Source organism: Mobula birostris, chromosome 8 (genome assembly GCF_030028105.1).
Source record: "Mobula birostris isolate sMobBir1 chromosome 8, sMobBir1.hap1, whole genome shotgun sequence".
In the NCBI taxonomy this organism is placed as follows: domain Eukaryota; kingdom Metazoa; phylum Chordata; class Chondrichthyes; order Myliobatiformes; family Myliobatidae; genus Mobula; species Mobula birostris.
This window is the reverse complement of record NC_092377.1, coordinates 32,612,711-32,628,040: the sequence shown is the minus strand read 5'-3', so window position 1 is coordinate 32,628,040 and position 15,330 is coordinate 32,612,711. Positions and strand designations below refer to the sequence as shown.

The 15,330-nt window shown below is 40.8% G+C and overlaps 1 long non-coding RNA gene across 1 annotated transcript in view; it reads right to left on the bottom strand.

The window, feature by feature from the left end:
- The window catches only part of LOC140202167 (uncharacterized), a 32,301-nt gene extending 17,308 nt beyond the window's left edge, over window positions 1–14,993 (bottom strand). Inside the window, exon 1 of the long non-coding RNA XR_011887015.1 lies at window positions 14,810–14,993. This is a non-coding gene — a long non-coding RNA (uncharacterized lncRNA). The remainder of the gene's footprint in view (window positions 1–14,809) is intronic.
- Between the last annotated feature and the right edge of the window lie 337 nt (window positions 14,994–15,330).

The window sequence follows — 15,330 nt, the reverse complement described above, 5'->3', positions numbered from 1 at the left end:
CACAGACTCAGGTTAGAAGCGTATCCATTTAAAACAGAGATGTGGAGAAATTTCTTTAGCTAGAGTGTGGTGAATTAGTGGAATTTGTTACCACAGGCAGCTGTGGAGGCCAGGTCATTGGGTCGACAGGTCGACTTAAGGTAGAGATTGATAAGTTCTTGATTGGATATGGCATCAAAGGTTATGGGGAGAAGACCGAGGAGTAGGGTTTGAGGAGGGGTAAAAAAAAAAAAAGTATCAGCCATAGTTGAATGGCAGAGCAGACAAAATGGGCCAGATGTCCTAATTCTGCTCCTATGTCTTATGGTCTAATATGACCTTCAAACAAGGTGGCAGCCACCCTTCTTCATATTTTCAAAATTGGATTCAGGTTTCCAGCCAGCTTGTAACATGGGTGTTGTTTATATTTGCCATCTTGGTTACTTACTGTAGTTACTATCTGAGTGCTACATAGTCTCATTATGGTTTTCTGTCTTATGCGCAATAAGCCAGCTTCATCCAATATTCATTCTCCAATGAATTGAGATGTCTGAGGAATAGATGAATAGCTACATAATGAATAGTTCAGTGACAGGAAGCAAGTATTTTTCAACACCAATCGAAGCAAATATTCTTTGTGGGAAATTAGACAACATTGATTCCATACTTGATAATTCAATTAAACAGCATGTTCTGCAATTCCCTTTCCTTTGGGTTCATTGATTGCTCAATGCATTGGATGGACATTTTGGGTTTGATTTTGACGAGATGCTATTTGTGAATGGGACTAGTTCTTGATTTGGTTCTTCTAAAAACATAAATGGTTCATATTGGACTCAAGTTTATAGCTTACCATGATTTGGTAGTAAGATATGTCCCACACATTAAACCAAAATGAAAGGACAAAGAACTGAACATTATTGTCTACCTTGAAGAAATGTAGCTTGACAAAAAGAAACCTTATGTCATCCAAAATACACAGATGTACAATCCACTGGAGAAATTAGATATAGTATTTCTGATAGTTTGGTTGATCTAAAGCCAGGGTTAAAATGAACCTGGGAGGCTTTACCCAGGAAAATTGTATTGAGGTTCAACACGTCAGCTTCTAAGGAGTTATTGAAAGTTATGAACAGAAAATAATTTATCAGGTCATTGTTCCATGTCTTTAATTGAAACTGTCTGGCAGAGCGGACACACTTTTATTTCAAAAGCGGTTTTGTCTTTAATTGTTTTGCTTTATAATTTCGGACTCTATCCCATTCTAAGCTGTTTTGTATAATTACATTTTGGATTAAGGAAGACATTTGACCCATCTCAGTTCATCTACCAGAATTTTCATGCAGCTAAAACTGTTATTAAGTGTATGTTTCCAAAGATACTTCTTTTATTCAGGAATGAAGAAGGATTTCCTGGTATCAGACACAAATTTTCCCTTTATTAATTTCAATTTTGTTCGACTCTGCTGGTTTTTTTTCATTCCTTCCACATAAATCAAAATTACATATCAACCTCAAAAGGTTGCTTTCTCCAAGCTTAAATATCACTCGTGCCCTGGTAACCAGAATAGAAATCAGTTCTCTTGGTATCATAACCAAAGCACAATACAGTTTGATCAAGATTTCCTTGTATTTTTCCAGTTTTGGTTCTGTAATTACCCTTTCCCTTGAGTTCCAAACAGTCCACGAACCCATGAACCACCACATTAGTGCAGCACGGTAGCGTAGTAGATAGCACAATGCTTTACAGCACAGGCAACCCAGGTTCAATTCCTGCCGCTGCCTGTAAGGAGATTACATGTTCTCCCCATAACTGCGTGGGTTTCCTCCGGGTGCTCCAGCTTTCTCCCACAGTGCAAAGACGTACTGATTGGTAGGTTAATTGGACATTGTAAGTTGTCCCATGATCAGGCTAGGGCTAAATCCAGGGTTGATGGGTCGGAAAGGCCTATTCTGTGCTGCATCTCAATCAATCAATAAATCAATATTTATTTATGCACTATTATTTAATTTTATTATTATAACTTTAATGCCTTTACACTGTACGGCTACTGCAGAACGACAACTTCATGTAATCTAAGTTAGTAAAAATAAATCTGATTCTGGACTAACAAAGCTCTTACCAAGGGAAGTGAAACTAGGCAGAGAGGGATAATTGAGTTACATGAGAGTTCAGATGCTGAAACCTGGAGCAGCAACGTGCTGCAGGAAACCAGAAGGTCATGCGGCATCTGTGGGAAGAAAGAAATTATCAGTGTTTTGGACTGAGTCTTGATTCAGAGCTTTGACCTGAAACATTGATAATTTCTTTCCTCGCAAAGGTGCTGCATGACCTGCCTCACCAAATGGACTTCGATAAAGCATTTGACAAAGTCCTGTATGGTAGGCTAGTCCAAAAGGTTCAAGCACTTGGGAATCAAAGGCAACTGGCCAATTGGATCCAAAATTGGCTTGGTGGTAGGAAAGAGAGAGAACCAGTGAAAATGTGCTTTGCTGATTGCAAATCTGTGACTAGTGGTGTACCATAGAGGTCAGTGTTGGGATCTACGCCGTTTATGGTACATATTAATGGCTTGGGTCAATGTAGTTGTAATGATTAATAGGTTTGCAGATGACACAAGTGCAAGATAATGTTTGGGAAATACAGTAGAGATACGACAAATACAGTAAAAGGTAGGTTATGGTTCAGGTCAATAACTCCCTGAAAATGGAAACAAGGATAAAGAGGATGATGAAGATGGCAAATGGCATGCCTTCTTAGGTGGAAGGCGGCACACAATATAATGTTGAGGATATTATGTTGCAACTTTACAAAACCCTGGTTAGGTCACACTATACGAAGGATGCACTGAAAGGGCACAGAGCAGATTCGCCAAGGCGCTGCCTGGGATTTGAAGACATTTGTTATAAGGACACATTGAAAAGTCTGAACTTGCTTTTTCCCTGAAGTGAAGGAGGCAGACAGGTGTCCTGACAGAGGTATATAAAATTATAGGAGAAACAGATAGAGTATGTAATCAGAATTGTTTTCCCAAGGTAGGGGTTGGTATTTAAAACAAAAGGCCATGGGTTTAAGGTAAGAGGAAAATTTGAGGGGAATGTTTGTTTTTAAAGAGAGTGGTTGATTAATCTGATACAGTTGCCCTGTTAACAGGCATTAAATAGGTGCTGGAAAACACAGAACATAGAAGGAAATAGAACTAAAGTGGGAAAAGGGGATAAGTATCGATGGGCATAAGAATGTTGGCGTGGATCTGGTGGATTAAAAGGCCTGTTTCTGAGCTATACAACTCTGTCATTCAGTGATTCTCATGCTGATCATTTCCAGGTTTCACACCAGCTAAACTTCGAAATGGGATCCATAAGAAATTCAATTAATATCTCTGTTGTCAATTTGTTGTCAAATTAGGATGTTTCTTCTATTTTCTTCTACTAAGTACTCACAAAGACATGAATTGAGGCCTTCCAGTTTCATTACAATTTAATCCCATAGTATGGTCTGAATTCAAAGGCAAAAAGGACAGTATGCAAATACACTCTACCACCCAGTCACTAGGCGTGATCATTTTAACATGCCCCTGATAAAAGTTATATTTAGAAACTTTTTCTATTTACTTGACCCGAAAACATGTGAACACAATGTTTTTGAAATCCTGGGATTAAGAACGCACCAAATAAGTCAAACTGACAAATGTTTACACTTATCTCAGAGCAGCAGTGAGCAAGGAGATGCATACCAGAGAAGTTATGTAACTAAGTAATAATGTACTTTAAAAAACACTTGTAAAAGCCAAGCACCAGTCAGGCGATGTTGTATCACATTACTGCTCTATGACAATGCCTATAACATGTTTTTGTTTGTGCTAAGATACCACATTTTCATTACACAGCACTTGTTGTTGGCGTTAATTTTTGAGTGTGCACAAACTTAATACAAGTTAGTCAAACAAGATTAAACTTGAAACAATGTGTGCAAAACAGCAGCTAGCCGGTGACAGCAAAATTGCTGGCACAGTTACAGACAGATGATGATTATAAATTGCTTTAGCTTCATTCTCACTTTTTATGATGTCATCTGACCCAACCAGCTGCACTATAGCCTTCTAATGTCTTCATACTACACTCTGTGAAATATGACTGCTTTTTCCATTTGCATTTGTTATAGGTCATTCAAAGTCAATTTAGCCTACCCGCACAAATTTTAGTTAGTGAGAAAATTATGCTGATTACCTATTTTAAATAATTTCTTTTAAAAAAATAAAACTGATAAACAAACTTTATGATAATTCAGAAAATGTTGCACCCCATCACTGCATCGTTATTTTCATATTCTGTGATTTAAATATTGAGTTATGTGAGAGCAGTGCTCTCTTGGATATCAAAAGATATCAGCTTCAAGCTGCATACGCTTTGTGCAGATTGAAGGATGGAATGCAAACACTTCAGGCCCAAGGTGTTTTAATTTCTGGGCCTCGTGATTTCCAGTGGTGGATTTCCCATCTGCTGTCAACAGAATGAAAGAGTTATCCATTTTTCATATGTAGTTTCGACTGGCTTTGACAGAGCAATTTAGAACAGGAATCCAGCACTTAAAAGGGAAAGTATCACTTTCCTGATAGTATTGCCATCCTGAAGTGCAAGATAAGAATAGAAGATCATAATGAGTAAACACAGTAGACTATTTGGCCTTTCAATAAGAATATGGCTGATCATGTTCCTCTCAATAGGAATCCTGTCAGATTCCACCTTCAGTCCTTTACCTCTTTCACTTATCACCTCCCAGCTTATCACTTCATCTCCCCTCTCCCAGTTTCACCTCTCATTTGCCAGCATGTACTCCTTCCCTTCCCCCACCTTCTTATTCTGGCTTTTCCCCTTCCTTTCAAAGTCCTCAGGAAGAATCTTGGCTTGAAACCTCAACTGTTTATCCACCTCCATAAATGTTACCTGACCTGCTGAGTACCTCAACATTTTGTATGTCTTGTTCTGGACGAATACAACTACAGCTGTGAAGATTCCTGCTGCTCCTGATGACCCTGTGATCTCTGTCTCAGAAGCCGATGTTAGGCTGTCTTTAAAGAGAGTGAACCCTCGCAAGGCAAGGTCCCGATGGAGTACCTGGTATGGCTCTGAAAACCTGTGCCAACCAACTGGCGGAGCATTCAAGGACATTTTCAACCTCTCACTGCTATGGGCAGAAGTTCCCACTTGCTTTAAAAAGGCAACAATTACGTCAGTGCCAAAGAAGAATAATGTGGACTGCCTTAACGACTATCACCCGGTAGCACTCACATCGACAGTGATGAAGGGCTTTGAGAGGTTGGTCATGATTAGACTGAACTCCTGCCTCAGCAAGGACCTGGACCCATTGCAATTTGCCTATTGTCACAATAGGTCAACGGCAGATGCAATCTCCATGGCTCTTCACACGGCTTTAGACCACCTAGACAACACAAACACCTACATCAGGATGCTGTTCATCGACTATAGCTCAGCATTTAATACCATCGTTCCCACAATCCTGATTGAGAAGTTGCAGAACCTGGGCCTCTGTACCTCCCTCTGTAATTGGATCCTTGACCTCCTAACCAGAAGACCAGAGTCTGTGCGAATTGGTGATAACATATCCTCTCACTGACGATCAACACTGGCGTACCTCAGAGGGTGTGCTTAGCCCATTGTTCTACTCTCTGTATGCACATGACTGTGTGACTAGGCATAGCTCAAATACCATCTACAAATTTGCTAACAATACAGCCCATTGTTGGTAGAATCTCAGGTGGTGACAAGAAGGTGTACAGGAGTGAGATATGCCAACTAGTTGAATGGTGCCACAGCAACAACCTGGCACTCAACGTCAGTAAGACGAAACAGCTGATTGTGGACTTCAGGAAGGGTAAGACGAAGGAACACATACCAATCCTCATTGAGGGATCAGAAGTGGAGAAAGTGAGCAGCTTCAAGTTCCTGGGTGTCAAGATCTCTGAGGATCTAACCTGGTCCCAACATATTGATGTAGTCATAAAGGCGGTAAAACAGCGGATATACTTTATTGGATTTTAAAGCAATTTGGCATGTCAACAAATACACTCAAACACTTCTATAGTTGGACCGTGGAGAGCATTCTGACAAGTTGCATCACTGTCTGGTATGGAGGGGCTACTGCACAGGACAGAAAGAAACTGCAGAAGGTTGTAAATCTAGTCAGCTCCATCTGGGGCACTAGCCTACAAAGTACCCAAGACATCTTTAGGGAGCAGTGTCTCAGAAAGGCAGCGTCCATTATTAAAGACCTCCAGCACCCAGGGCATGCTCTTTTCTTACTGTTACCATCAGGTAGGAGATACAGAAGCCTGAAGACACACACTCAGCAATTCAGGAACAACCTCTTCCCCTCTGCCATCCGATTCCTAAATGGACTTTGAAGCTTTGGACACAACCTCACTTTTTTAATATACAGTATTTCTGTCTTTGCACATTTTTAATAATCTATTCAATATATGTAATTGATATACTTGTTTATTATGTTTTATTTTATTTATTATTATTATTTTCTCTCTCTCTCTGCTAGATTATATATTGCATTGAACTGCTGCTGCTAAATTAACATATTTCACGTCACGTGCCGGTGATAAACCCGTTTCTGATTCTGAACAACCTTATGTTTATTCCATACCTCATTATGTTTCCTGCCTGAATCCCATATCTTCTGATTCCCTCATGCAAAATTTATTACTTCACAGTTCAGAAATACTTAAAAACTGAGCATTCTACTCAAAGAAATTTCTCCTCATCTCAATTCTCAAGGCCTGACAATTTAATCGTATGTATTTCATTCTTTGAAAATCCAGCAAGTGTGGGCCAAACTTACTTTTAAATGGACAGCTAACTCATGGTTATTAATCCTCCAGACTATTGGCCTAATAACTTAAACATGATACCATTCTAGCCCTAAAGTGAGCCAGAAGTAAGTTTTCAGATTCCCTGTAGCCTGGGCAGGTGAAAGGGGAGAACAGTTCTCCCATTCTCATGAACAGAAGGAAGAAACCCAGAATAAGTACTCAGATGGCCTCGAGAAAGATGGCTGAAACTGTAATCAGCAGGAACATGAAGGCCATACCTGTCATCAATATATATTACAAATGAGGATCCCAACATCAATCCCTACATATGCTACTAGTTATAAACTTCCAATCAGAAAAGCATCTCCCACCATTACCCTTTGCCTCCTGTCACCAGCCAATTTTGGATCCAATCAGCCAATTCACTTTGGATCCAATGTATTTTGACCTTCTGAACAAGATTATCATGCAAGACTTCATCAAATATCTTGCTCAAGTCCACATGAACATGTACTACCTGTTTTTCCATCAATCTCCTTTGTTAACTCCTCAAAACAATTCAATCAAGGGGAATAGGATTTCTTCTTCCCAAGGTGACCCTCTCTAATCAATCACTGCCTTTAAAAATGTACATGAATTCTTCTCTCTCTAGTTTTCTCCAATAGTTTTCTGACCACTGATAAAAGGCTCACTTTATGCCAACAGCATCCTAATGTCTCAAATCTTGATGGGAAAGGCCTATCTGAACAGGTTGTCTGGCAAGAAAAACTTTACTACACTTCATAAAATGCTCAGTTTGTGAAGATTGTTATCTGTCAATGTCAAATCAGCTCTCACTTTCCTTGGGAGCAAAAGACCATTCAAAAGGACTTCTCGTGGGACATCTTCTGAGGAGAAAACATAATTTCTTCCATCTCTACCAAGTACCAGCACAAGAATGGACTCTACTGAACTTGTGGCTATTCACATCGATGTTCACATTGAGATCAAGTAAAGATGAACAGATGGAGTAGTAAAGTCAACCAGCTCCCCTCAGGGAGTGGTTCTATGCTACCTCTGTTGAGGGCTGAGATTTTGGAACCCCAATAACGAAAGAACAGCTGGTTGCCTCACACAAGCTGCTGGGAAATCCATTAAGAAATTGTTCAACTTAACTGTAAAAATGGAGAATTGCACACACAAAATGTTAGAAGAGCTCAGCAGGTCAGGCAGCATCTATGGAAAGGAAGAAAGAACTGATGTCTTGGGTCGATATCCTTCATGAATCTTGGCAGTTCGTTTGTCTGGGGATTTCCAGCATCTGCAGAATCTCTTGAGTGCTCAACAGGAGAGATTTGTTTTGAAGATGTCTCATATTTGTAGTTTAAATTGAAGCACCAAGACTACTCCCATTGAGCTCTAACAAACCACAATAAGCCAACATCAGGCAAGGAAACTGTAGCTCAAAGTGGCTGGACAAGTCTGTCTGGGCATCACTGCAATTTGCCCTCCAACAAATTATGATGTGCCACACCTCATAAGCATGTCAGGGGCAGGTACTTAATATCTTCTCATGTTTTCAGCTTACAACCTCAGCAAAACTCAGCCCTTGTGCCAGAAAACCAGCTGCATCAAATTGCTTTGACAGCAACTAAAGCACAACATTCTACAGGCAGGCCCATACTGGCCACAAGTCACAGCTGTACTCCTCCACTTTCGGTGAAACCACTGGAGTAGGCAGTAAACCTTTCAATAAATACACTATTGCTTTTAATAATTAAACTATTAATTGACAATTAACTGATGATTGCGAAGAAGTTGTTGCATTAATCACCTTTATTACATTTTGTGATAAAGTTTTAAAGCTAATTGGAACAAATAGTGAATCTGTTCCCTCACAACTCCAGCTCCTGGGGATCAATCCTGACCTCTGGTGTTGTCCGTGTGGAGGTTGTTTCCCACCAGTTTTCTTTTGGTGCTCCAATGTCTTTCCACATCCCAAACATGTGTGGGTTGGTAGATTAATTGGCCACTGAAAATTGCCCCTTGTCTGTACACAAGTGAAAGATCGGCATAGCTGCTCAGAATATGCTGTGAATAAAATAGGTTCTAGCAGGATAAATGCAAAAATGACTGCTTGATACAATCTTTGGCCCACAAAATCTGTGCAATTGTTTCAATACTGTACATTTCTATTGTATCCTATGTTAGTATTATCCATGCATTCTAAAAAAAGTCAGTGTTTCACAACTGATTACATCCTACTTTTATTTTGTATCATTTCAATCGATTCTTCCTCATCAGACACATTTTCCTACTGCTTTGCTTTCTCCAGTCCTCCCAGTGTTGTCACTTGTTGTAACTTGCACTGCACTGTAATGGTGCAGCAAACTTTGAGTGATTTATAGTGAGTAGTTCCAGACCCATTCATGAACACAAATTTTGCATCAGCTTTGTGCTCAAGACGAGTGTTGTCCGTGTGCAGGTTATATGGGAGCTGCCCTGGAGTGGTGGTGGTTGTGGGATGGAAGTATCTCAACAGCCAAAACCATTCCACCATCAACTCCCCTCACCTACCTTTTAAAAAGTCTATCCGTAATTGGTTGTGAGACTACGGCTGTAGCTTATCTTTATAATGTTATTAAGAAAAGCAAAGAGCCTACACACTCAGAACCATTTGGAAATCCACCAAACACCAAACAAAAGGTATGCACATTCCCATGACCTTGGGCTTTGCAGCCCTTTTCCTTGAAGTACTGTTTCCAGTCAGTCAGCTGTACCTAAAACCAATTCTCACAACGTATTACTCAAGGGTTGATTGGTTGGCAAAGCTTCAGGCTGCCCAATTCAAATCACACGGGGTGCCTAGAGAGGCAATGCCTGATGATTGATGCTTACACAAATTTGCCAGGCACTGCCTTTCGTTCTGGAGTTAGCTGTTACGATATCATCACGCAAAATTATAGTGAGTCAGTTACTTCAAAAGATTATAACTTAATGAGGCCATGTAGCCTACTGTTCAGAAAAAATACTGTAGCATAGATATGCTCTTTGGAGACTGGGGCAAAACAGAGGGAAGTTTAACATCTCGGGGTGACCTCAATCATTTAACACTAAAAAAGGTCAGAAATAAAAAAATTGTTTAATTTCATAGCACTTTGAAATAGTTTCAGTGTTTATTCATGTGTAGAAAAGAGAGATTACAGTTAATGTAATTGGAGGTCTGCAGATGTCAAGAGAATGCCTTGACAGGTCTTTGAGGTGAATGAGAAAGAGCTATTTAAATATGATAGGGAAAAAAAAGACAAAAAAAACATTGAAAGGCAAACCTGGAAATTTTAGACTATGTGGTAAAACTGGAATCAAAGTCCAACCTCAGTAGGGAATACGAAATCATATCAAAAATATTATTTACAATCATATTGTTCAAGGAAGGATTAAAGGCAGTGAGAGATTGACTTGAATGGAAACATAAGTGATAGATTAAGATTGAAAAGAAAGCTTTAAAAACCTGACTAGAAAAATGGATTACAAGATTTTGAAAAGATTTAGGAAAGTAAGCAATGATTGATAACTCGAGTTCACAGAGAAGGTGCAAAGAAAGTTTACAAGGATGTTTCCAAGGGTGGAGAATTATAGTTATGAAAAAAAAACAAAGGAAAGCAGGAAAGTAAGGGAAGACTTAACTGAAGTATGATTTCACCAAGATGTTAAAAATTGAAAGGCCTGGACAGTGGAAACAAAGTGTCTTATTTTCCTCAGTCAGGACAAAATCTAGGGACTTTAGGATTAAGTTAATTCTCATGACCTTGGTCTCATGCTATCGATTAAATAGCCTTTGACTTCCCTTGTCAGCCAGAGAAAACATATAATATTGCAGACATTAGAGGGAAGGTAGAGGATTGGGAAGCTTTTAAGAACCAACAGAAGGCAACTAAAAAGCCATACAGAGAGAGCAGATGAAATATGAAGGTAAGCTAGCCAATAACATAAAAGAAGATACAAAAGTTTTTTCAGATATATAAAAGAGTTAAAAAGAGAAGATAGTGGATATCGGACCACTGGAAAATGACGCTGGAGAGGTAGTATTGGGGGATAGAGAAGTGGTGGATAAAGTTAATAAGCATTTTGCAACGGTCTTCACTATAGAAGACATGAGCTGAATGCCAGGAGAATGTTAGGGGGCAGAAGTGAGTGGCATTGCTATTAGTAAGAAGGTGCTTGGGAAGCTGAAAAATGTGAAGGTAGGTGTGTCACCTGAACCGGATGGACTACACCCCATGGTCTCAAAGAGGGCACTGAAGAGATCATGGTGGCGGTAGTAATGATTGTTCCTAATGATCGTTCAAGAATCACTAGATACTGGAGTGGTTCTGGAGGACTAGAATATTGCAAATGTCAATGCACTCTTTAAGAAGCGAGGGAGGGAGAAGAAAAAAAATTATAGGTCAGTTAGCGTGACTTCAGTGGTTGGAAAGATGTTGGGAGTCTTTTATTAAGGATGAGTTTTAGCAGTACTTGAAGGCACATGGCAAAATAGGCCAAAGTCAGCATGTTTTCCTGAAGTGGAGATCTTTCCTTACAAATCTGTTGGAATTCTTTGAGGAAATAACAGGCAGGGTAGACAAAAGAAAGTCAGTGGATGTTGTTTATTTGGATTTTCAGATGGCCTTTGACAAGGTGCTGCACCAGGAAGCTGCTGAACAAGACAAGAACCCATGGTATTACTGGAAAGATACTAGCATTGCAGGAGGATTGACTGACTGGCAGAAGGTAATAAATGGGAATAAAGAGCCTTTTTTCTGGTTGGCTGCTGGTTCCACAGGGTGCATGCTGGACTGCTTTTTTTCGCATTATATGTCAATGATTTGGATGAAGGAATTGATGGCTTTGGGGACAATATGAAGGCAGGTGGGACAGCAGTCAGTGTTGAGGAAGCAGGGGGTCTGCAGAAGGGCTTACACAAATTGGGAGAATGGGCAAAGTGGCAGATGAAATATAATTTAGGGAAGTGTATGTTCATGCACTTTGGTAGAAGGAATAAAAGCATAGACTATTTACTAGATGAGGAGAAAATTCGTAAATCAGAGGTGCAAATGGACTTGGGAGTCCTCATGCAATATTCCTGAAGGTTAATTTGCAGCTCGAGTCAGTGGTAAGGAAGGCAAGTGCAGTGCTAGCATTCATTTCGAGGGGACTAGAATACAAATGCAAGGATGTCATGCAAAGCAACACACATCAAAGTTGCCGGTGAACGCAGCAGGCCAGGCAGCATCTCTAGGAAGAGGTAGTCAACATTTCAGGCCGAGACCCTTCGTCAGGACTCAACGAAGGGTCTCGGCCTGAAACGTCGACTGTACCTCTTCCTAGAGATGCTGCCTGGCCTGCTGCGTTCACCAGCAACTTTGATGTGTGTTGCTTGAATTTCCAGCATCTGCAGAATTCCTGTTGTTTGATGTCATGCAAACAGTTTATTTGGCATTGGTCAGATCACACTTCGAGTATTGTGAGCAGTTTTGGGTCCCTTATCTAAGAAAGGATTTGCTGGCATTGGAGAGGGTCCAGAGAAGGTTTGCGAGAATAATTCCAGGAATAAAAGAGTTAACATAGGAGGAACATTTTGTGGCTCTGGGCCTGTACTCACTGGAGTTTAGAAGAATGAAAGGGGATCTCAGTAAAATCTATTGAATATTGAAAGGCTGACCTAGAGTGGACGTGGGGAGGATGTTTCCCACTGTGATGGAGTCTAGGACCGGAGGGCACAGCCTCAGAATAGAGGGATAGCTATTTAGAATGAAGATGAGGAAAAAATTTCTTTAGCCAAAGGACAGTGAATCAGCCAAATTTATTGCCACAGACGTCTGCGCAGGCCAAGTCATTGGGTATATTTAAGGGGAGGTTCATAGGTTCCTGGTTAATCAAAGCAGCAAAGATAACAGGAACAAGGTAGGAGAACATGGGTGAGAGGGATAATAAATCAGCCATGACGAAATAGCTGAGCAGATGAATGGCCTAAATCTGCTCCTATGCCTCATGGTCTTAATTGGAATGAGGATCAGGGCACTGATAAAAAATTATTTCTCTGAATGAGTTACGGGGTGTGGTGGTTGCTGCCTGAAGGGTGACAAGGGTACATACTTCAAAAAAAAAATCTGGATGAACATTTCAAGAGCCATAACTTGCAGGGATCTTTGGACTAAGATCTGAGAAAGGATCATTTGTTAAAAGCATGACCAAATAAAGTTGTATGAACTAATCTGGAAAACAATTAATTGTGACATGGGAGTGGTTTTTGTTAACGATTTAGACATAAATATAGTGGCCATGGATGATATAAAACTTGGCTATATTGTAAAGATTTTGGCTTAAGTAAGATATAGATATCCCACACAGTTCGGTTGATGGTGGGCAAACAATTCATTCAAAGAACAGTGAGATAATACACATGGTGAGCACAAGACATCGGAGCAGAATTAGGCTATTCGGCCCTTTGAGTCTGCTCTGTCATTCCATTATGGCTGACTTATTATACCTCTCACACCCATTCTCCTGCCATCGCCCCATAACCTTTGATGCCTTGAGTAAACAAAAACCTTTCAACCTCAACTTTAAATACATCCAGTGGCTTGGCCTGCACAGACATCTGTGGCAATGAATTCCACAGATTCACCACCTTCCGGCAAAAGGAATTCCTCATCTCCATTCTAAACAGACGTCCTTCTACTCAGGTTGTGCCCACTGGTCCTCGTCCAACTCCTACAGAAAGCATCTTCTCCACTCTAACAAAGGCTTTCAATATTTGCCAGCACAACTTTTCTTAGATAAGGGACCCAAAACTGCTCAAAATACTCCAAATGCTGACTGACTAATGCCTCAACATCCTCAACATTACATCCTTGCTCTTATATTCTAGTCCTCTCAAAATGAATGCTGACATTGTTTTTGTCTTCCTCACCACCGACTAACCTGCAAGTTTACCTTTAGGGTATCCTGCAGAAGGACTCCCAAGTCCATTTGCACCTCTGATATTTTAATTTTTTTTGCCCTGCTGAAAAATAGTCAACACCTTTATTTCTTCTGCCAAAGTGCATGACCATAACCTCCCTACACTATATTCCATCTACCACTTATTTGCCCATTCTCCTAATCTAAGTCCTTCTGCAGACTCCATGCTTCAACGCTACCTGCCATTCCACCCATCTTCGTATCATCTGCCAACGTGGCCTGAAAGCCATCAATTCCATCATCCAGATCATTAACATAACTTGAAAAGAAGCAGTGCCAACACCGAACCCTGTGCATCACCATTAGTCACTGACAGCCAACCCAGCAAAGACTCCCTTTATTCCCACTCTTTGCCTCTATCCAGTCAACCAATCTTTGATCCATGCTAGTATGGCTCCTGTAAAGCCATGGGGTCTCATCTTGTTTAGCAACCTCATGTGCAGGACCTTGTCAAAAGCCTTCTGAAAATCCAAGTAAACAACATCCATTGATTCTCATTTTTCTGCCTCAACTGTTATTCCCTCAAATAGTTCTTCAAAGATTTGTCAGGCAAGGTTTCCCTTAAGGAGACCATGCTGACTTTGAGACTTTACAACAAGGGAAGGAAGGTGTTAGCAGGTGTGAAGGAACAGAGGGATCTTGGCATATATTTCAAGAAGAAATGAGGAAAAAGCTTTTTAACTTGGGTTCAGAGAGTGATAAAGATTCAGAACATTATTGCCTGAAAGACAGTACAGGCACAACCCATTTCAGCAATATTTTGAAGTGTTTTTGAAGGCGGTGCAACTTCTGGTACAACTCAGAGGTTGGGATATGACTAGGCACCTCTTTTTGTACCGGTACTTATCATAATGGGCTAAATAGCCACCTGCTGTGAAGGACATTTTCATTGATTATTTCCTTCCCAACCATCTGGGGCTATTGCAACAGAGAAGGCAAGGGAGAGGCTATAACATCAGTTAAAAAAGTCATTAAGAATTTGTTAGGGAGCCCAGAGAAGTTTACCTTGGTATCAAATTGAAGCATTGTTACAGATATAGAGATGAAATTATCCCTCCAGCTGGCCGTAAGAAAGTCCATCAATCGCCCTACTTCTGGCCCAGGCCTTTTACATGACCTAACCTCCGGGACATACCCAGCAAGAGGACGGCATTCCACTGTTGACCGACCCCTAACCTGACTCTGCCATTCTCCTTGGCCGCGAAGGCGGAGCGCCCGCCTGCACTGAACCTTCGTCAGCGGCGCACAGCGGCACCTGCTGGTCGGCGGCCGCACTTTGAGCGGCGATCGGCACTGACACTGGGTCCGTCCGGGGAGGAGTACTGAGATATTTCCCGAGGAGCAGAGAGAAACCTCAACTTTAACGAGTTCCGACAGTTCCTTGTGAATGAACGCTGAGAGAACTCACTGTTCCGAGTGAAATTGTTCGTAAATCCCGAGTGGCGGGTATAAATTTAAAATGCATCTCGCGTGCTTCCTGCATTTACCACCACTCACAGGGCGGGCAGTGAAATAATAAAAAGGCG